The 24,278-nt window shown below is 44.2% G+C and overlaps 1 long non-coding RNA gene across 1 annotated transcript; it reads right to left on the bottom strand.

Moving 5' to 3' along the window:
- Positions 1-3,552: 3,552 nt before the first annotated feature.
- On the bottom strand, positions 3,553-22,856 carry LOC129493290 (uncharacterized). Its single transcript, XR_008661105.1, has 3 exons — positions 22,484-22,856; positions 22,321-22,361; positions 3,553-3,721 (listed from the first exon to the last, which is right to left on the bottom strand). It is a non-coding gene; the product is annotated as an uncharacterized lncRNA (long non-coding RNA).
- Positions 22,857-24,278: the final 1,422 nt, after the last annotated feature.

The following is a 24,278-nucleotide window of genomic DNA, read 5'->3' as shown; positions in this document are numbered from 1 at the left end:
ATGGTGCATCTCAGCAGGACCCTGGGCATGAATTACGACAAAGTTACAGTCCATAAACTTTATTGTTCAGCAGGGCTTTGACCCCCAACTTTGCTTTCTGCTGATTTTTTCAAAGAGGCTTGGAGGTGGGCTCAGTGCCGTGATCACTGATGCATCAGGGAAAGGGAGCTTGCACGTTTAATTAAATGTTATTCAAGAAATAAAATTCGGGCCCTCAGCTGACAACGCAGAATATTAAAGCATCAATTTCCTGAAGGAAACCTGCCTTAATGAGATTCTCCAAATAAATGAAGGGGGGTGTGTGCGGAACATATTAATCCCAGCTGCTAATGTCAGCCCCATCAACCCAGAGAGATGTCTTGATCAACAAAAACTGATGGTATTAGTTAACTGTGGGGAAAAAAAAAGGGTCTTAGACTCTGCTGAGTCATCTGTAGTCCTGAGGCAGCCAGACTCTTGGAAAGAAGACCCTTCATTCCCATGAGCCCCTAGAGTGAAGTGAAGCCATAGCAAGTTGTGTCCTTACAACCAAAGGAGGTAATAAGTGATGAGAGCAGAGCTGGCTGAGGTCTGGAGTGGAGTCCCACAGTGTTCTGCCCTGGTCCTGTCCCAGGCAACCCTTTCATTACTGACTTGGAGAAATATAAAGACAGAGGGAGATAATGACCTCATTTGTTGAGTTCAACTTGCTGGAGTTCAATTAATTTATTTAAGATATCTGAAGTCCTTAGAACAAAATAAGTGTCTAACAAATGTTTCATTTTCTTGCCTAACCCTTCATCCCCTTCCTTCCCCCCAGAAACCAATGTGAATAAGATGTATTTATTCATCAAATAACATCTTCATGATTTTTTCCATTTTTAGACTCTGTGTTCTATTATTAACTTAATATATTATCTTTAATTTGACTCATTTACTATCTAAAAAAATACATTTTAAAGGATACTTTATATTGCTACTGTAAATGAAAAACTGGTTTTACTTGTCACCATTAAAACGTAGCCGTAAAGACAAATGCAATGAAAATGAAACATTGTTATTGTGGCTAAATATCATTGCTAGATAAAAGTTATGAGCCAGAGTTTCACTGTCTCTTTGTTAATGAGAGAAAAGAACAAAAGTTGGAAAAGTGTTAAAAATACACAAGAGCCAACTGAGACTGTATTACACTATCAGCTCTTCAGTGATGTTTAAGGTCATGTCTACGAGCCATGACCTATGCCTGAAGTCAAACTGAATCTGTTAGTGTTGCTTACACTCAAAGACCCCTAGTTGATATACAGTCTCTTGATTGACAGCTCTCCCAATATGTCTGGGCCTACCACTTCTGCTTCCAAATGCCACAGAAATGCTTCATTCCAGAACAAGAAATAACACAAAGCTCTGTTCCAAGCACAGCCAGGTAAAAATATACAGGCTGCTGAGGTCTTTCTTGCCTCAAATAAAAATGGTCAGGAATCCAGTGCAGAAGTGAATCCTTTCTGATTCGTTATCCCCAGATGCAATACCTGGTATCCAGTAGGCATCAAATCCATTGATGTTGGATGGTGGTTGACTAAATCCAGCACTCTGCCCCTCTACTACACAACCAAAAACACCTGCTGCTGTCTGGGAAGAAAGTTTCAGTGTATATATTTTCCCATCTATTTCTGCACCTAGAGATTGGGGATATTTCCTGAAGTGATTGGAGAGAATGTCAATCTTTATTTTGGGTGGGATGAATCTGCTTTGGGGAAGTTTGATTGAATGTCCAATAGCCACTATTAGTCTCCGTTGAATGCTAAATATAAATATAAAGAATCAGAAAAGACAATCAGTTTGTGAAAAATCTCCCACATTTATTTTTGCAGTGCTGTTAAATCCATTTCTGATTAAAATAATTCATCACTTATCTATAACAAGCAATACTGGATGGTTATCCATATGTGAAGCTGTCTTAGAAATAGGCACCAATTTAAAATGGTTTTTAATAAAAATACATTATTTTTAGCCAGCAATTTGGTCCCAAGGGCTGGTTGCTGACAAAGGAAAGGGAACTGTTCTGTAAGTCAGTGAATGTTTTTCCAGAAAATAAATTAGGCAGAGAACAGGAGAGGCAGCTAGCTCAAAATGTGATACAAGTTCATTATGCTTACCTTTGTTACGAGTTTCATTTTTCTTAATTTTTGGTGGGAGATGAGGGTGGGCTGTAGCTGTCCTTTTGTTTTTAATGAAGTCAATCAAACAGCTCCTGATAACCCAGGCTGGGTTTATAGTTTCCTTGAAAGTGTCGTGACTTGGAGAAAATTTTAGAAATAGCACATTATATGCCCACATTCAAAAGGTCCTTGGTGTGGCATTCGAGACCCTTCACAATCTAATCTTAACCCACCATTAGGGAATTGCTCCCAAATCTATGCAGCATTAAATCCTTATCTTTCTCCAGGATAGCAGGCATGGTACGTTCTCTCTGAAAATAAAGGATGGAGGCAAGAAAACATTCATTTATGCTTTCATTTGCATAAAGAAAGTCGAGAAGGAGTGTCAGGAGACAAAAGAAAGTGGTTATATGGGGGAGAAGAGACAAGGAGGAGGGTGGGAAGTGAAGGGATGGAGGACGGCATAGGTGGAGGGAGATATTTCACTATACACCTTTTTTTGCCTTCAGATTTTTGGACTACGGAATGTATCACCCATTCAGAAATGAAAGGTAAGGATGAAAAGGGGGAGGAAGGAAGGAAGGAAGGAAGGATGAAAAGGGGGAGGAAGGAAGGAAGGAAGGAAGGAAGGAAGGAAAGAAAGAAAGAAAGAAAGAAAGAAAGAAAGAAAGAAAGAAAGAAAGAAAAAGAAAAAAGAAAGATGGATGAAAGGAAGGAAGAAAGATGGATGAAAGGAAGGAAGAAAGATGGATGAAAGGAAGGAAGAAAGAGAGAGGGGGAGGGAGGAAGGAAGAGAAAGAAAGAAGGAGGGAGGGAAGGAAGGAAGGAAGGAAGGAAAGAAGGAATTCCCATTATCACAGGAACATATTTTCAAGCCTTTGCACTTGCCATTCCCACTTCCTGGGATGACATGCTCAACCTCACACCCACATACACCTTTCCATATTTTGGCAAGAAAATTCCTGTGGGTGCTTCAGAACCCAATTTACATATCACCTCCTCTGTGAGTACAACACCCGGGAAGAGTCCTCTGTGCTCCCAAAGCCCCTTGGTTAGAATGTAAACTGCCTTTTGGCAGAACTGCAAATTCCTTATGCTGTGCTGAAGTATCAGATCCTAGCATGCTGCCCAACACATAGTAGGTGCTTAATAAATATTTGTTGAGGGAGCCAAAGAATGAATGAATGAGGAGGCATAAGGGGGATGGGTGGCATAGTGGTAAGAGCACGGACTTTGGTGTCAGGCAGACTGGACTAATAAGGGCTGTGTGACCTTGGAAACACAAATTGACCTCTCTGAGACTCAACCCAGCCCCTCAGAGGGTGTGGTAAAGATTCAATATGCTAACTCATGTGCAATGAACATGCAGTGTTGGCTAAATTATTTTTTTTCTAAATAACACACATTTATTTTCTCATAATTCTGGAGGCCAGAAGTCTGAGAGGAAACTCTTGGCAGGGCTGGTTTCTTCTGAGGAGTCTCTCCTTGGCGTGGAGACATCTGTCTGCACCCCTTTTCCTCACATGGTCGTCCCTCTCTGGGTGTCTGTGTCCTCATCTCTCCTTCTTTTCTGTATTTTTTAACTGAAAGTAAAAATTACATATATATACATATATATATATATATATGATGTATGACATGATGTTTTGAAACACATATACATTGTGGAATGGCTAAATTGAGCCAGCTAATGTATGTATTATTTTACATAGATTTTTGTGACAAGAACAATTAAAATCTAGTCCCTTGGCAATTTTCAGGTATACAAAACATTGTTATTAACTAGAGTCACCATGTGTACAACTGCTCTCCTGAACCTGTTCCTCCCTAAGTGAAATTTTGTGTCCTTTGACCAGCATCTCCCCTCCCACTGCAGCCCTGGTATCCACCATTCTACTCTCTGCTTCTGTGAGCTCGACTTTCTTGAGAGTGAGATCACGCAGTGTTTGTCTTTCTGTGTCCGGCTTATCTCACTTAACATAACGTCCTCCAGTTTCATCCGTGTTGTCGCAAATGACAGGATTTCCTTCTTTCTTATTGCTGTATAGTACTCCAAAGTATATATAAAGAATATATGGTTCTGAAATATTACATATTCATACATATAATGTTGGGGTTACAATATATATGTAATGTGCAGTGTATATATATATATAAATATACACACACTATACATACATAGTAGTATATATATACATGCATAGTAGTATATATATACACACACTGCCATATATAGTAGGGTATATATAGTATATAAAACATAGTTCTATACATAGTATATATCACATAGCTATATATATGTATATATATGGAGACAGTAGGGTATATATGCTGTGTCTCTCTCTATATATATGGTAGTATGATATATGTATATACTATATATGGTATAGTATAAGATAGTATGTGTATATATACATAAAAATACACATATAAATATGCATAGATATATATTAAAATAGTGTGTGTATATATAGTATGTATATAAGATAGTATGTGTATAAATATAAGATAGTATATTTATAATATATATACATACACTATCATATATACTACATATATACTATATATAGTAGTGTGTAGTATATATAGTGTGGACATGGTTAATGTGAACATGGATAGTGTGGACACGGTTAGAGTGGATATACTGTGGACATGGATAGTGTGGATATAGTGTGCACATGGATAGGGTGGATATGAATACTGTGGATATAGTGTGGACATGGTTAGTGTAGATATAATGTGCACATGGATAGTGTGGATATAGTGTGGATATGGATAGTGTGGATGTAGTGTGGACATGAGTAGTGTGGGTATATTGTGGACATGGATAATGTGGATATGGAGAGTGTGGATATAGTGTGAACATGGATAATGTGGATATAGTGTGGATATCACTAGTGTGGATATAGTGTAGATATGGATAGTGTGGATATAGTGTGGATATGGAGAGGGTGGATATGGATATAGGGTGGATGTGGATAGTGTGGACGTGGATAGTGTGGATATAGTGTGAACATGGATAGTGTGGATACAGTGTGCATATGGATAGTGTGGATATAGTGTGGACATGGAGAGAGTGGATATGGATACTGTGGATATAGGGTGGATATGGATAGTGTGGACATGGATAGTGTGGATACAGTGTGGATATAGTGTGGACAAGGATAGCGTGGATATAGTGTGGACATGGATAGCGTGGATATAGGATGGATATGGATAGCGTGGATATAGTGCGGACATGGAGAGAGTGGATATGGATACTGTGGATATAGGGTGGATATGGATAGTGTGGACATGGATAGTGTGGATACAGTGTGGATATAGTGTGGACAAGGATAGCGTGGATATAGTGTGGACATAGATAGTGTGGATATAGGATGGACATGGATAGCGTGGATATAGTGTGGACATGGATAGCGTGGATATAGTGTGGACATGGATAGCGTGGATATAGTGTGGACATGGATAGCGTGGATATAGGATGGACATGGATAGCGTGGATATAGTGTGGACATGGATAGCGTGGATATAGTGTGGACATGGATAATGTGGATAGAGCGTGAACATGAATAGCGTGGATATAGTGTGGACATGGATAGTGTGGATATAGTGTAAATATGGATATCCACACTCATCCACATATAGTGTGAATATGGATATCCATCTCGTCCACTGTGAATAGTGCTGCAGTAGGCATGGGAGTGCAGATGTCTCTTTGATATACTGATTTACTTCCCTTTGGATGAATACCCAGTCATGGGATGGCTGGATTATATGTCATCTCTACTTAGCTACATTATTGTGATTGTGTTTGTGGTGTGTGTTGTCTCATTGTCTGACAATTGCCCCACACTGTCCCTGCCACCAGATTGGACATTCTTGGGCACGGGGGCCCTGACTGCGCCATGTCTATTGCATTTCTGCAGTGCCAGCCCCAAGCAAGAAATGGGGAGACAGTGAATGAAGAACCCTCATCAGCAGAGAGGGAAGGGGCAGGTAGACAAAGAGGAATCACTGCTGCTGATAACTGGGACCCCAGAAATGCACAGCTGGGAGTGACCAGAAGCTCAGTCCTGCAGCAAATGCCTCCAGGGGATTCAAAATGATTGTGAGCTAGGCCAGGAGCCATGTTCAGCCTGCCAGTGCAGTGCCCACTCACTTCCTCCTATTGGCAGGTGCCTTGGCCCTCAGCTCACCGCCTCTTTGCCCAGGCAGCCCCATCCGGCATATCTTTCCCCTCGGTGTCAGCCTGCCCTAGCCCCTGTACATAAGCCTTGCAGGGTCCCGTGTCCCTCTACCTGGGCTTCAATCTTTCACAAATAATACGTGTCTCTCCTGTTGGACCAGCTCTTTTCAGGTATTGCCACATAAATGTTGTTTTCTCCAATTTACCAAGGGGAAAACTAAGTACCAAAGAGTTTAAAAGACTCTCACAATTGCACAATTGTTATTAAAGAACAAAGCCAGGGCTGGGAACAGTGGCTCCCGCCTGTAATCCCAACGCTTTGGGAGGCCAGTGCGGGTGAATCGCTTTAACTCAGGAATTTCAGACCAGCCTGGGCAACTGGCAAAACCCTGTCTCTACAAAAAATACAAAAATTAGTGGAACATAGTGGTGCGTGTCTATAGTTCCAGCTACTTGGGGGCTGAGGTGGGAGGATTGCTAGAGCCTGGGAAATTGAGGCTGCAGTGAGCAGTCATACCACCACCACACTCCAGCCTGGGCAATAGAGCAAGACCTTGTCTCAAAAAAAAAAAAAAAAAAGGGATAAAGCCAGGACTTAATCATAGGTGTACCTGATTCCAATACAAGGACTTTTATACACCACACACAGCCTTCCCTGTGAGAGATGTAGCACAGACTCACTAATTATTACACTTATTCCACCCTAATAGTGCCTTCAGGTGGCCTGTTCAATCTGGGTATATAGCCCCAAAAGGCATCTCTTGCCACCTGTTTGAATACTTCTCCAAATATGGCGCTCACTCCCTCACCACCCCTTCTCAGGCTTGCTGTCACTGCACTGGTAGACAAGCTGATGCCCCTTGGATCTTTCCAGCTCAAGTTGAGGGTCTCTGCTGGCCCCACTTAGACTCTCACCTGCAGGGCTGAACCTGACCTCCAGCTACAGAGGGAAGCTTTCCTCTTCCATGCCCTGACACAGTACTAGGCACACAACTGATGCTTAAAATGGCTGCTTCTGGGTTTTTGCCTAGGTGACCAGACCCCTGCAGGAAGGACCCTCCCTTCATCCCAGACTCTGTCTGATGCACTTGAATATTTCTTTAAATATAACTGTGTTGGTGCCTTCACAACTTACCTTGGGTGGCTGGGAGGGCAGACGACTCTGGATGAAGAGTTATTAATCACCCTGGATATGAGATTCCCATTCTCATTTGCTTTATCCACTCTTTCTTTTATTAAATTGTCACTGTGCATGTACTGTACTGGCACTGAAAACCCAGAAATAAATCAGACATTCCCTGACCTCAGAGAGATTCCCATGGAATCAGGGTGATACAAAAGGAAACATATAAAAAAATGCAATGTGGAAGGTGAACCGATCTCACAATAATTAATCAACACATTGCATCATTCTTCATTGGATGCTGCCTGGCTGTGTACACAGAATGCTTTGAGAGAGAGGATGTCTGGCTTTCTGATCACCGTTTTGGCCTTGGACAGAGCCTGCACTCACTTGATGGGTACTCATGGCTGATCTCATGAATGAACAAATGGATGTGAATGAATTAATGTCCTGGGGGTTTATACAATGTGTTGTTGGAACACAGAGGGCAGAAGCTAGCTACTTGGAAAGCAAAGTGTTGAAGGGTAAATAGAAGTTCACTTCATGGATTGTGTGACAGTGGGTGTGCATATTAGGAGCGGGAAACTGGGGATGACGAGACAGTGACCCAGCAGAAGGAACTATGTAGACAAAGACAAAGAGATATGGTGAAGACTGGCATGTTTGAGGAATGATGAGTGTTTCACGACGACTGCTGAAAGCACTACAATCCTGTACAAACGCACTGGATTATATGAATGCTGAGGACAGCCGCTCAGTCTGAAATATGACTTGTGGGCACTGAAAACCCAGACCATGCCAGTTACGCACTGCGCCCTGGGAGGGTCTGTGTCCACACCCGCCAGGAGCGAACTTCCCTCCTATCCCCTCTCCCCCTGTCTATCCTGGGTTCCCTGACCTGCAGACGTAACCTCGAGTGACTACCTGCCCTGGGATAGAGACTGTCAGTGCCTCCAGAGCAGACAGGCATGTGCTCAAATTCATGGCACTCTCTGGCAACTTGACAGGTGATGTGCCCTTTCTGGGATCTGACAGATCCCCAGGCTGCACATCGACCAGTGTGCCTACCCCTACACACTGTGATTAGCCGGGGTGCGATGACAGCCAGCTGACATTAATTATCTGTGAGTTAGAGGCATCTAAGAGCACAAACAGAGGGCTGTCAGCAAAGCAAAGCAGCGTCATTATTGCTCCTGTGGCTTGCAGCTGGGACCTTGAGCAGTGACATGGGCCTTTCAGGTTCAAGGAGGGGTGGGCATGGCCAGCAGCCCTTCCCAGCCATCTCCAGGGAGGTCCACACACAACCTTTGGGTTAATTTCGGAGAAGGTCAGGCACCCAGTGGTGAGCAATGCGTTACTCATCACTGCCACAACGCCCAATCCATTACCGCATCCTGACAGTTTCACCTCTGAAATAGTTCTCAGATCTGTCCACGTCTCTGCATTTCCACGAATCCAGCCTGGTCTCTCCACACTGCAATTGGCTCCTACCTGGTTCCTCCTCTACTCTGGCCCCCTCTCAGCCATCACTCCACTCAGCAGCCAGCATGGGGCTTTCAAACTCCAAGTCAGGCTGTGTGCTGCTCTGCTCGGAATCCGCCATCCCTGCAAACCCAGCACGTGGCCACGAGACCTCTGGTTTCTGTTTCCCCCAGATCTCTGCTACCCCATCACGTTCACTTTCAATAGGTTTCTCAACTGTGCCCCACAGCCTCTGGCCATGTGACTTTTGCACATGCTGTTCCCTCTGACTGGATCACTCTTCTTACCCCAGCCTATGACCTAGGGCTCCTTAAACCTCATGTCCTTTCTCCTATAAAGCTTCCCTCAACCCACAAAGCAGAGCCAGTTCCTTTGTCTTGCAAGGAGGCAATACAGTGTAGTGGCCATAAGCATAAAAGCTGATGTCGGTTCAAATCCCAGCCCAACCCCTTAATAGAATGGCTGTGTGACTGTGGGCAAGGTTTTTTTGTTTTGTTTTGTTTTGACACAGAGTCTCGCTCTGTTGCCCAATCCGAGCAAGTTTCTTAACCTCTCTGAGCTTCAGTTCCCACCTCTATAAATGGAGACAACCATAAAAATCAACCCTGCAGGGCTGTTTTAGGGACTAGCCGAGTTAAGAGAGTAATAGGCCCCTCTTGGGGCACAGCCTAGCACAGGAGTACTATACAAGCATTCACTGTTGCTGTGGATACATTTCTAACTTATCTCTGTTTGTAACCTTATCCTTGTTGGTGTGATCATTTGATTAATTTTGTCTTCTTCCATACACTCTAGGCCAGGGTTTCCCAACTTCACGGGCATTTGGGATGGGCAACTCTGTTGCAAGAGCTGTCCTGTACATTGCAGGACAATCTCGTCATTGGATGCCAGTAGCACTTTCCTTGTTGTGACAACCATAAATGTCCCCAGACTTGACCTGATGTCCTGGTACAGACTCCTGCTCTGGACTCTAGGACAGCAAGAAACATCCATTGTCTTCTCCACCATCTCCTCCCAGCACCTAGCACAGTGCCTGGTCTCAGGCAGGTGTTCCTTAAGTGTATTTTAAGTGAACAAAAGCATGAATAAATGAATGCACACCAAAAGGTTCTGTAATATAAGGACCTCGGGAGATATGAAATCAGAAGATCTAGGTTGAAGTTCTGCTTCCACTGCTCCTAGAGGAGTCACCAAAGGCAAATTGTTGTCTCCTCAGAGCCTCAGTTTTCCCATCTGTGAAATGGGAGTGGCGATCATTATCATGATGCCCTTCCCATCACAGGGAGTGTGCTAAGTGAGGCTCAGATGAACAAACAATGAAGTCCTTTATAAACTGCTGAGTGCTGTGCAGATGAGCAGGTTATAGTGCCTCCCTGCTTTTAACCTAAAAGAATGGCTTTCCTGGCCGGGCGCGGTGGCTCACACTTGTAATCCCAGCACTTTGGGAGGCCGAGGCAGGCGGATCACGAGGTCAGGAGATCGAGACCATGGTGAAACCCCGTCTCTACTAAAAATACAAAAAATTAGCCGGGCGTGGTGGCGGGCGCCTGTAGTCCCAGCTACTCGGAGAGGCTGAGGCAGGAGAATGGCGTGAACCCGGGAGGCGGAGCTTGCAGTGAGCCGAGATTGCGCCACTGCACTCCAGCCTGGGCGACAGAGCGAGGCTCCGTCTCAAAAAAAAAAAAAAAAAAAAAAAAAAGAATGGCTTTCCTCCTATCAGCGTGCTGCAGCCTGCCTTGCCTTGTCTGGAAGCGTCTGGGTTGTGACGGAGCATGGGCGTGTAATATATGTGGTACATAAGGAAGATAATATATCCCTTCATCTCCCTTTTAATACAGCTGTAAATATGTCTTAGGGGGGAGATAATAGAGACATGGCACACATAATGGGGATGATGGATCAGACCAATAAGATCTCACACTTATCACGAAGGCAGCTTGTCTGTCATTTCCCCCATTATGGATGGTGTCTTGGGTAGATTGTGGTGTCAAGTGTATTCTGAATTATGGGGAAGCCCAGTGCACTTAATTACCTTGTGTTTCTAATAAGGTGAGGAGCGGCGTAGTAGCAGGGAGAGAGCTGGGCTCCAGGGTTTTGCTGACCTAAGTTCATGCCCTGGCTGTGTGAGCTCAGGCACAGCATCTGCCCTCTCTGGGCTGCAGTCACCTCATCTATTCAGTGGCTGTCATGGCACAATGGGACCTTTGAAAAGAATCTCCCTTTAGATGAAGGGCAAGGACAGGGAAAACAAGACAACTCTGTCCTCAGTAAATTCCAAGTACCTGTCAAATGTGCAAAGCGAGGTTGATTTTCAGGAAATGACTCCACCCAGGGGACTCAACGATTTGACTCCTAAAATGAATCAAAGCATATTCTTCCACTTTTTGCTAGCTCCTTAGGGGTATCGTGGCACAGTGGGTAGGACGTGAAGTTCAACCCAACAAACCAGGGGTTTGGCTCAAGTACCCTGGCCTCTCCTTTCATTGCCTCAAAATGTAAATTGGGAGTGATAAGTGCTTCTACCCTGGATGGTCATTGTCATGACCACATGGGAGTAACTGAGGTGTATCAATTGCTCAGCTCAATGCCAGGTCCACAGAAAACACTCAGTTGGTGAAAAATATGTGTAAGACGTGGGAAGGCTTTTCCATCTGGTGACAGACTGTACCCTTCCTGTCCTCATGAAAGTCCTCAGCCTCTTCCTAACAGAGCATAATGAAAAGCTGCTGGATTTCCCAGCCCTGGCACACACTTAAAGTTAAATTTGGGAGGTCTCCTCAAAGGCTTAAGCTACCCAAGGTGTGACAGGTCCATGTCTGGGAATATTGCAATAACTCAGGTTGGAGCCTAGAGTTGAGCCAGGACATTCTAACTACAGAGGCCAGGACCCAGGGCTGGCCAGTGAACCTCCAGATGCCTGAGTCCTCTCACTGAAAACCAGATCCCCAAGGAGGGTCCCGCACTCACTCACTGCCCCCTGCCACCAAGCCTGAGGCCACATCTCTGAACTCCAGCCCACTGAGCCAGCCTATGCCAGTGCCCTTCCCTGGGATGGGAAACCTGACCCTCTCTGACCTCCTTTTCCTACCTGTAAAAGGAGATGCTCAGCTGGAGGAATTTCTAAAATGGTATTAGGCTCCAAAATGCCATCATTTAAGTCTTTTTCGGGTCTCTGGTATATGCCTGACCTTTAACCAGGAGTACCAAAATATCGCACTTTCATGGGATTGAAATTTGATTAGGAACAGTGAAGAAATGCTCAAAGGGTGGCATTCCTGTAGGCAGAAAGGCCCTGGAGCCAGGCAGCCCTCAGCTATGCAAGCTGCCCACGGAGGTGGCAGTTCCTATGTATGTTTCTGCACTGGCGCCAGAAATTCAGTGTAGACTACTGGGTAAAAGTCTGATTCCTGGATTCAGTTTGCGGACTGGGCGTGGTGGCTCATACCTGTATTTCCAGCACACTGGGAAGCAGGCAGGAGGATTGCTTGAGCCCAGGAGTTCAAGACCAACCTGGGCAAAATAGCAAGACCCTGTCTCTACAAAAAAAAAAAAAAGTTTTTTAATTAGCCAGGCATCCTGGCACACACCTGTAGTCCCAGTTACTCAGGAGACTGAGGCAAGGGGATCACTGGAACCAGAGAAGTTGAGGCTGCAGTGAGCCACGATCACGCCACTATACTCCAGTCTGGGGGACAGAGCAAGACCCTGTCTCAGAAAAAAAATAAAAATAAAAGTAAAATAAGTATTATTTATTATACTTAATAATTTTAATTAATAATAAATATTTATATACTTCTTATTATACTTCACCTGTTATTATTTATAAAACTATTATTTCTGTCATGTTAGCCATTATTACATCCCCTGCCCTGCAATGGGTGCTCAGTTACTACTGTGATAAAAGATAATAATGCTGTCTACCTCCCAGGGCTCTCCTGAAGATCAAATTAGATGATGCAAGTAAAAAGTGTTTTCACTCAGTGTCTGGCACAATGCTTTGTATTAATGAAGATACACAACCTTCGTAGCAACAAGTTTTTCAACAGAGCAAGGTATCCCTACATTGCAAACTCCAGCACATCAAAATGAACTGGAAATCATGTTAAACTGGACATCGGTCTGAGAGGGAGGTTGGGGTGGCTATGAGAGGGTAACAATAGGAGTTTTTTGGTGTTGGACCTCTTCAGTATCTTGGCTGTAGTACTGGCTACACAAGCCTACATGTGATAAAATTGTACAGCACTTAATATACAGTACACACAAATGCAGGCGCACACACAGATGAATACAAAACCAAGAAAATCTCAATAAGATCAGTAAATTGAATGAGTGTCAATGTCCTTGCTGTGATATTAGTCTGTGGTTTTGGGAAATATTACCATTGGGGAAAAGTGGGGAGGCTCTGTGTTATTAATTACAACTGTACATGAATTTAGAGTTATCTCAAAACAGCTAGGCATGATGGTTCATGTCTGTAATCCCAGCTCTTTGGGAGGCTGAGGCAGGAGGAACTCTTGAAGTCAAGAGTTTGAGACCAGTCTGGGAAACACAGCAAGACTTTGTCTCTACAAAAGAAAAAATATTAGCTGGGCATGGTGGCCCACCCCCGTAGTCCCAGCTACTCGAGAGACTGAGGCAGGATCGCTTGGGGCCAGGAAGTCAAGGCTGCAGTGAGCTGTGACTGTGCCACTCTACTCCAACAAGGGCAATGGAGCAAGACTCTGTTTCAAAAAATATGCATCTCAAAACCAACACAGATTGCCAAGCACCACCCCGAGAGTTTCAGTAGATCTAATGCAGTAGAATTTTCATTTCTAACACATTCCTGAGTAATGCTGATGCTGCTGGTCAGAGACTAGACTTTGAGATCCACTGCCTTAGGGGAAAGGCTAAACTGCTATATCAAGGAGGCCCCAAAGAAGAAGACAGAAATGTTGCATTCTTGTGATAGCCCCAGTGTGAACAACCCAGGTTAGTGGGCAGACCTGGCTCCATAAATTCCTGCAAGGATCTGGGTTCTTTCTATGTGTGGCCTCACCATTCCCTTACATGCATGGTTAGCCATGTCCAGGAAAGAGGAACGAGAGGAATTTCAATACAAGTAGCTTCTCTGGAAGCAGGTTGCACTTCCAGGAGAAGGTTGCACTCAACAAAGAAAGCATCTGAGATGGGCTCCATCCAGCAGCATCTCAGAGTAGAAGTGAGAGGCCACAGAGGAGAGATTGGAAGAACTCAGGGACATTTCAACACCTGTGCCACATCTCCTTTGATTCCTCTGTTACTTTCTTTTATTTTCCTTTGGATATGAGAGAAATAATAACTAAAATAAAAGTGGCCCAAGGGGTGATTTCTGGAGCAAGTCTTCATGCAGCTCTGCCCTGCCTGGGCTCCTCCTAGCAAGCTCCACTGATTTCCTCCCCTCTCCAGCTCCCTTTCCCTAATTTTCCTCTGCCAGCACCTGGGCTGTCTACCTTCCAGATCCAGGGTCTGGGGAAAGCAAGATCCCTCAACAGGGTGACCCTGGGGCTCCAGGTCCTGGACTGGAGAAAGTCCACTTCAGCACAGTAGCTGTAAGAACAGTCAGACCCTTTTCTAGAGTCCACTGGACCCCTCTATTTGCTTTGCAGTGGCTTCCATTGTGACATTTGTATTCCACAGGTTGCTGAAATATTTTACACACTAAATGAGTTAAGGTCATTAAACTTTCTTGGGAGATAGTTTCATGTGTTTTCTCAGAATATATCACCAAGCAAACCACCTAGGCTGTGCACAATTACAGGGAGCCCAGAGCAGCTCCTGGGTAGCGGGCCTGTTTTACTTCCCTTTGGAAATGTTTAGCTCAGGTTGCCAAATTCCCTTCCATATGAGTTAGTGACAAATGTCTTAATTAAAGTAAGGATGGTGAACAGAGCAGCTCCATCTCCCTCTAAAATGAAGGATGGAGCAACAAGAAGACACAACCAGCCAGGTGCATTGGCTCACAGCTATAATCCCAGCACTCTGGGAGGCCAAAGTAGGAGATCTCTTGAGACCAGGAGTTCGAGACCAGCCTGGGCAACATGGTGAAACCCCGTCTCTTCAAAGAATACAAAAAGTAGCTGGGTGTGGTGGTTTGTGCCTGTAGTCCAGGTTCTCACGAGGCTGAGGTGGGAGGATTGCTTGGGCCCAACAAGTCCAGGTTGCAATGAGCCATGATCACACCAGTGCAACCTGGAGAACAAAGTGAAACCCTGTCCAAAAAAACAGAAGAAGAAGACACACAACAAATGGTAAATGGGAAAACTGTGTTTTAGTGATGACGACGATGATGATGACAATAAAATGAATGGTTATAGCACTTGTTGGTTACATAATAGGCACCAGGATCTTACATTGTGTGTATCCCATGATACATAATTGTATACTACAAATGGAGACTCAGAGAAGGCCACACAGCTAGTAGGTGGTGTTGCCTGGACATTAATTCAGGTTTTGTACTCTTCAACTGTCTTGCAAACCAACTGTCCAGTGCTAAATTCCAGCTCTCATGTGTATTTTTTTTTGACCCACAGAGTGCATTGAATTTTTGAATGGTTGCCAACACTTAAATATTGGGGTTTTTCATCACTAATTATCAGGGGAATGTAAATTAAAACCACAATGAGATACCACCTTACTCCTGCAAGAATGGCCATAATTAAAACGTCAAAAAAACGATAGATGTTGGCATGGATGTGGTGAAAAGAGAACACCTTTACACTTTTGGCAGGAGTGTAAACTAGTTCAACCACTACGGAAAACAGTATGGAGATGCCTTAAAGAACTAAAAGGAGACCCACTATTGGATCCAGCAACCTCACTCCTAGATATCTACCAAATGGAAAAGAATTCATTATATCAAAAAGTCACTTTCACACGCATGTTTATAGCAGCACAATGCACAAAGATATAGACCCAACTTAAGTGCTCATCAACCAATGAGTGGATAAAGAAAATGTGGTATAAATACACCGTGGAATACTACTCGGCCATAAAAAGGAAGAAAATAATGTCTTTTGCAGCAACTTGGATAGAGCTAGAGGCCATTCTTCTAAGTGAAGTAACTCAGAAATGGAAAACCAAATATTGTATGTTCCCACTTATAAGTGGGAGTTAAGCAACAAAGATGCAAAGACATAGAATGATCAATGGACTTCGGGGATTTCAGAGAGAGAATTCTGAGAGGGGGATGAGGCACAAAAGACTACATGTTAGATACAGTGTACACTGCTCGGGTGATGGGTGCACTAAAATCTCAGAAATTTCCACTTAAAGAACTTATTCATGTAATCAAAAACCACCCGTATCCAAAAAACTATTAAAATAAAAATTTAAAAATACATATTTTTTTCATATTACTGAAAAAGTATGCCAATTTCTGGCTTTCTTTGGAAATTCATAACATCTGACCCTGCCAAGGCCATAATCCCCACATGATAACTATGGTCCAGGGCTGTTCACCTTAGACCTGACTTGTATTCACCATTTCGCCAACATTCCTACCTGGGCCATTTCTCTGGTTAGGTCATAGGCTAGCCCACAGGCATTTGCATTTTTAACTCTACCACTTCTACAAGGGGCTATACCAGCTGGTGGCCGACCGTCTGGCTATTCAACACTGCAGAGTAACCTTCTTTCAACCCAAGAGTCAGAGACTGGCTTAGGGACCTCATTGGCCTTCCAGATCCCGGGGAGGGCCTGCCAGGGGTTGGGTGTGGGCTGGGTCTGATGGGAGTCCAGACAAAGGGTCCAGAAATCACCACGGCATTTCCTTTAAAAAGCGTGACATGAACTTAGATCAAAAGATGAAATTGGTTTGGGAGGGGGCAGGTTCTGCTGGGATAAAACAATCTGCCTGGCGTGAACATGATCAATGACTGCTCAGTGAATTCCCCCAGAAACTGTGAAATTGCATAAAAGATGTGATCAAAGTCTCCATCAGCCACCAAGCTGTAATGACTTCTGTGATTTTTCTTAACCGGATTTTAATTTTTATGTTTATTATTTGGGGACTGATGGAGCAGAGGAAATGCTTTAGCCTCTGAATTCCACTTTCATTCTCCTCCCGTGAAGCACTTTCAGAACTCGGGAAAACTCAATTGCAAAAGAAAAGCATTTGGTTCTCAGTGTTTCATGTTTTGTTCCCGTTCCCTGGGCTTGGAGACAGCTCAGGAACTTAATTAAAATCAATGGAGAAAAAGAATTGAATAAATCACAACATGAATATCTCTGAAAGTCTGCATTATAGCGCAGCAGCATAGAGGTAAGAAAAAAAAAGATGTTCCGTTCCCTCTCTCCCTCTGGAAAAGAGAAAAATTAAAATTATCTCTGAGTGTACTTGATAGCTTTCTCCCTTTCTCTGTCTCCTCCTTTCTCTGTATCTCTCTCTCTCTGTCTCTCCTCTACTAAGAACAGAAATATAAGAAAGAAACTGTCAAGAAGTCGAAGGGTATGTATGGATCTGCCTCTCATTCCCAAGAGAAGTCACTAAAACATATAAACGGGCCGGGCGTGGTGGCTCATGCCTGTAATCCCAGCACTTTGGGAGCTCGAGGAGGGCCGACCACTTGAGGCCAGGAGTTCCAGACCAGCATAGCCAACATAGCAAAACCCCATCTCTACTAAAAATACAAAAATTACCCAGGTATGGCAGTGTGCACCTATAATCTCAGCTACTCTGGAAGCTGAGGCAGGAGAATCGCTTGAACCTAGGAGGTGGAGGTTGCAGTGAGCCGAGATCACACCACTGCACTCCAGCCTGGGCAACAGAGTGAGACTCTGTCTCAAAAAATAAAAATAAATAAATAAATAAAACATATAAATGACTTCCATCCTTAATTGCACAGAAACACTGTGTAATACATTTGGCTTCAAAATACATTTGGCTTCCTCAAGCAACCCTACAAAGGAGTTGTGTTTAGCTCCATTTTGCAAATGAGGTCAAATAATCTCCCCCCAGTTTACCTGTGACTGCAGATGTTCATCCTTCACCTTGAACTTGGTGAGCTTCCCTTCCCAAAATAATCCAGTGATTCTCCCTAAGGCTTGTGGAAAAATCATTTTCAGGGAATCTGAATCACACACAGGAAGGGATGGGAAAGGACTCCATCAGGCCACCAGCCTGACCCCGTGCCTCTCAGCACAATTGTACTCAAACCACTCTGTGCCCAAGAGAATCAAGCTCATTCTTTCACAGCTCCAGAGGAGAAAATTCTCCTCCAGCCTTGAAAGTGCACTTAAGCTTCTAACATTTCTCATTCTCCATGGAGCAGAGCTTGCTCAAATTTAATCCGAATCCTCCAGTCTGTGGGCTGCGTCATGCTCTTAGGGTTAATCTGAGAATGAGTCATGGACCTTTTTCCTCCCCTCCTCCTTCCCTTCCTCCATCTTCCCCAAAGTTCTGCCCCCTTGCCTCCCAACACAGGTAAAACACTCAACCCAGTGGCTGGTGCAAAGCTCATGTTTCATGAATATTAAGTCCACTCTTCTGTGTTTTCCTTCCACTGTGCCTAAGCTGCAGGTTTCAGATGTGGCTGGCAACCACTGCCTGCTTAGAAAAGCTCACAGTCTAGAAAGAAGGACCATGTTTAAACAGGTAACTGCAATGCAGAGAGATTAGTGCAATAATAGATCCAAAACCACAGTAAGGTCTCAAGGAAGGACCTGCTCTGCCTTTTGCAGCCCGGGCTCCGTTATGTCACCACTTGCCTAAAACCTTCCCATTGCCCTTAGAACAAAGGCTGGATCTCTGAGCCCTGTCTGATCAGAACCTGCATGGTGGTGGTGGCCTCATCTCTCACACCCCCATTCACTCTCTGAGCCCCAGCCACACTGCCTTAAGTATCCTCATGCAAACTCTTCCTTCTTCCTGGAGTATTTCTGCCTCCATATTTCATCGGGCCAAATTCTCCTTCTCTGCTTAAATACCAGTTTCTCAGGAAGCCCTTCACTATCCATCCCTCCCAAATGCAGGTACAAGTCCCTCGCTGTACACTCAATCTGTGTAACACAAAACATATTTTCTCACTCACCACATATGTCATTAATCACTCAATGTCTATCTTTCCTGACAGACAGAAAGCATCCCTGGGCAGGGAAGGCTTCATAGAAGAGATGGTATTTTGTTTAGATCTTAAAATAAAATAGACCGATGGGAGAGAGGGGAAGTCAGGTAAAACATGAACATAAAGGATGCTTCTGGGTTTGGATCATAGCATGTGCATTAGTGAACTATTGTCCCAATAATGTCACATAACAAATCTCAAACTCAGTGGCCTACAGAAAGAAGCATTGTTTCCATGCTCACAGGTCTGCAGATTGACTGCATTTCAGCTGATCTAAGCTGTGCATTGCTGACAGCTCTGCCGTGAGATGCAGGTTGACTGTGTTGGCTCCAGGCTCCAGGCTGGCTCATGTCAGCTCCATATGTGTTTGTTCTGGACCCAGACTGAAGGGACCATGACCCTCAAATATCCATTGCTCATGATGGATCACCTAAGGTCCAGAGGATGATCAAGAACACACAAAGCCCCTCAACCCTTGACCCAGAATGGGGACTCTATAAGTCTCCGCCCCCATTCCATTGGCCAAAGCAAGCCACGAGACCAAGCCCCAAATTGATGAGATTGGAAAATGCCCTCTGCCTATACTGAGAGGAACCACAGACTCATATGGCAAAGAGCATGGATATATAGCTTAATATTGGAGAGTGTGAACAATTGCAAGAAAGATTCCATTTCTCACAGCAAGAGTGGGATGAGGAAGATGGAAGACTCCAAGATGGTACCCAGGTTTCTATTTTTGCAAACTACTGAAATGTATGCCATTCTCTAAGGTGGGAAGCACAGGTGGGAGAGCACCTGAGGGCAGGGGAATATGAAGTTGTGTTTTGAGCACGCTGAGTGTGTAGTGCCCACGGTACACCCATGTAGAAATCCCTGGCTTCCACTGGCCCCATAGGTTTCAAAGGGAAGGTCTGAGCTAAAATTTGGCAACATCAATCACCAAATTTGGTTGCCAAAGATGACAACCAAAGCTTTGGGGGATGGAACTGTGCAGAGAGAGTGTCAGTGGGGCCCCTGACATCCCTGACTGGGAGCCCCGTCCCTGTCTCGTTTGCAGGTAGTAATGGCCACGTGACCAAGTTCCAGCTAATAACATGAAAGGAATGATTTTCCTAGGAAAGACTGAAAGGTTCTTTCAGTAAACAGGCAGATACATGGAAAGAGAGGCTAATATTGCTCCTTATCACTGGACCTGCCTTAAACACAATAGGATGCCTCCTGCTCCAGCATTTTCTCTCTGAGATTGATAGGCATAAGGAACAAAGACTAAAAAGGCTAGATGCAGCGGCTGACACCTGTAATATTAACACTTTGGGAGGCTGAGGCAGGAGGATCACTTGATCCCAGGCATTCAAGACCAGCCTGAGCAACACAGTAAGACCCTGTTTCTACAAAAAATTTAAAAAATTAGGCCAGGCGCAGTGGCTCATGCCTGTAATCCCAGCATTTTGGGAGGCCGAGGCAGGCGGATCATGAGGTCAGGAGATCGAGACCATCCTGGCTAACACGGTGAAACCCCGTCTCTAGTAAAAAATACAAAAAAAATTAGCCTGGCATGGTGTGCAGATGGGCACCTGTAGTCCCAGCTACTCGGGAGGCTGAGGCAGGAGAATGGCATGAACCTGGGAGGCAGAGCTTGCAGTGAGCCGAGATCGCACCACTGCACTCCAGCCTGGGTGACAGAGCAAGACTCCATCTCAAAAAAATAAAATAAAATAAAATAAAATAATTAGCCGGGTGTGGTGGCTCACACCTGTGTTCCTAGTTACTTGGGAGGTTGGGGCAGGAGTTGGAGGCTGCAGTGAGTTACGGCTGTACAACGGCACTCCAGCCTGGGCAACAGAGCGAGAAGCTGTTTCAGGAAAAAAAAAAACAAAAAACGAATGAGCTAAAGAATGAGAAAAATGTGTAGAAAGAGCCTAGGTTTTTCATGACATCACTAGACAACCCTAAGACCTCCAGAGGTCATTTCAGGGAAACAAGTATCTTTACGGTTTAAGCCACTATTACTCAAGCAATTTGCCATTCACAGGTAACTACGTTCCTAATTGATACAAGAGCTACAGACTAAACCTGGGGAAATAACAACACATAATTAAAGGGTGGGCAAAAGAGAGAAAGTCAGTTAAACAGGTAGGAAAGGAAACAGAGACTGCTATCTTGGAATGTGGAAAGAATATCAAAACACAACCAGGGCCCAATTCTGCAGATAATTTAATTTAGATAATGTGGCCGGCCGGGCGCAGTGGCTCATGCCTGTAATCCCAGCACTTTGAAAGGTCAAGGTGGGTGGATCACCTGAGGTCAGGAGTTCAAGACCAGCCTGGCCATCATGGTGAAACCCCGTCTCTACTAAAAATACAAAAATTAGCCAGGCGTGGTGGTGTGTACCTGTAATCCCAACTACTTGGGAGGCTGAGGAAGGAGAATCACTTGAACCCGGGAGGCAGAGGCTGCAGTGAGCTGAGATCATACCACTGCACTCTAGCCTGGGCCACAGAGTGAGACTCTGTTTCAAATAAATAAATAAGATAATACATCAAAATCATCCACTGAATTTCACAAGCAGGAAGCCACTGATGTCCTTGAAGAACCTTTTTTTGCAGGGAAGAGAGAAATTGAGTGAAATATCACAAAGAATAAAGAGTGGGCATTTGGAAAGCATTAGGAGACATTCATCCCTTCTGTCTTTGGACCTTACCCATGACTCCAGGGCAGAGGCTTGTGGCCCAGAGCTGCCCATTTAGCTGAATCAAATCCCCCTAACCACAGACATTAGCTCAGAGGTTGACATAGGCCCTAATTTGATCTAATCAAAGTATAATCTGAGCCTTTCATTAGGTGACAAGAAGAGATACTTCCTTTTTAAAAAAAAAAAGTTACGTATTTAATTTAGAAATACTGTTTCAATATCAAGGGAAGGAAAGATATTGCTTCCCATAAATGCAGTAAAAGATAAAGAGCAGAAACTGTTCCATAATGTTGAAATATTGTCATTCTGTGATTAACACCCAGTGTATACCCTAGTATTGCAGTGATTCTTTTTTTTTTTTTTTTTTGAGACATAGTCTTGCTCTGTCACCCAGGAGCAAGACTCCGTCTCAAGATTTGAACTTAACAGGATATAAGGATCAAGCAGTGTTGCCATCCTGCTGGTAGAGACCGAAAATAAATCCAATCCCAAAAAGGTGAGAAGGAGGAGAGGGAGAAACTAGGTCCTGTGACATTGTGTGAGCACCTGAATCCAGCCATACCTGAAGCTAGCCATATCCTGAACTTGAGTAAGAAATTCCCTTGTCATTCTCTTACCATTATGGGCCAGGGTGTCTGCCATTTGTGTGGAAAGATTCCTGAGAAAAAAGAGTAGAATGGAGTAGAGAAAATAGGGGTCAGTGAACGTCCTTTTTACTTTCAAATGCTGGCACTAGCAGGCAATGATTTAATCCCCTCTGCAGCCCTCTCACAGACTCACCCAGTTTTGTCACCATTATTCATCCAGCAGCTTCCACCTCTGCCTGATGTGATGGGAAAGGAGCAGAGAGGCTGTCTGATGGCTTCAGTCTTTTTTGTCTGGGTACACTGTGATCTCACACTCCATTCCCCTAGCTGGAGAGATGAGCCATCCTTCTGACTTATCACTCTCTGTTTTTGTTTGCATTTGTTTTCATCAACCTCCAGCAAGATGCTATAAGAGATTGTTCCAAAAAAGTGCATCCTAGGGAAGGCACTGATTTCAGAGTAACCAGTATTCTCTGCTAGGATGCAGCCCTGTCAGGATTATCCACATGGGGCCAGAGCTCTTTGCCAAGAGCTCCTAATAATTCTCTAAGCACGACCTGCATTGAGCCCTGCGTCACAGCAGGGCAGAAGCTGCTGCTGGGGGCTAAGTGGCTGCAGCTGTGCAAGTTAAAGGTTTGCAAGGCAGGGAGCCAATAGATGATTACAGTCTTAGGAGCACCAGTGGTACATTGTACCACTGGTGCTCCACCCATCACCCCAGGACCCTACCAGGAGAGAGGCAGCAAGAAGCGCAGGAGCCAGGAACCTAGAAACATCCTGATGTGAGAGCTTTCTGATATGCAGTCATTTAGTCCAATTGAGATGAGCCCAGGCAAACAGAGTCTGATCTGTTTTTAGCTTAGCAAGGGAGATCAAAGATACCAGATATGGACCAGAGAGAGAGAGAGAGAGGGAGTGAGTATCCTGCATCTGTTATGATGTGGTTTGGGGCTAGGAGTCAACTCTGAGACTACATCCAAAACAGTAAACCCAGGAAGGGTCAGGGAGGGGAGAGAGAGGGAAGAATACCAAAATCTAAAGTAAGATTCACAGACTCAAATGACCTCAGGACTAAAACAGGAAAAATAACTGGATGAGCCATGCTGGGAAAAGATCATGGAGAACTGGAGAGCTTAAATCTGTTAACATAAGCAGCTACTATTCAACTCAAACTAGGTAGAAAGAAACAGTAGCGCTGTGCAGTTGTTCTAGAGAAGTCAAAAGTCTGTAGGATCTTTTTAAAGTGGAATAAGTTACTTTTTAAATACTGATCACGAATTCAGGTCTTTTTTTATTTTTTAAAAGACAGTAAGGACTTCTGGTTTTCAGTTCAGCAAATACGAGGCTTAGAACTCACCACTCCAGCCTAACAGCATGTTAGAAGCTGAAAAAAAAAAACAGAAATCAACAGCACTTCATAGATTCATCAGAGAAGTAAGGTCACAGGGCAAACTGCTGCCCCAAAACTGGAAAGACATACAGACAGATACAGAAAATCACAGCTTATTAGAGTAGGAACCCATGAGCAAAAACCTTTACAGGAACCAGTGCCAGGGTGGGAAAATCAAAACTAATTAATGAGTTTCTGGAGGCTTAGTGCAGACAAGTCTAAGTCTTAGTTTAGACAAGTCTGAACATTCTGGAGGGATTTGGTCATTGGAGGCCCCACACTTGGGTGAGCTTTACCTCTAGGACCCTGACCTGATTCTCACAGGGAATATTAGAGAAAAATCCCCTCTTGCTTCCAATAGAGGGAGGGAGAAATGAACCATCCTGAAATACACCAGAGCATTCTATTTTTGACAAAGCCTGCACGCAGAAGAAACTTTTTTTTTCCAGAATGTAACCTTCTGGGGTTTTCTCAGAGCCTAAACTGATCTGTGAAAAGGGAAATACCCAACCCTAGCCCCATATAGCCATTCTAGTCCATCAAAAGGGTGTTGGGGAGCTGAGAAGCACTGGTAAGGTTTACAATCCAGAGGCATTAG

This window comes from Symphalangus syndactylus, chromosome 11 (assembly GCF_028878055.3).
Source record: "Symphalangus syndactylus isolate Jambi chromosome 11, NHGRI_mSymSyn1-v2.1_pri, whole genome shotgun sequence".
Taxonomy (NCBI): domain Eukaryota; kingdom Metazoa; phylum Chordata; class Mammalia; order Primates; family Hylobatidae; genus Symphalangus; species Symphalangus syndactylus.
Note: the sequence above shows the minus strand (reverse complement) of the source record. Positions and strands in the feature narration are given on the sequence as shown.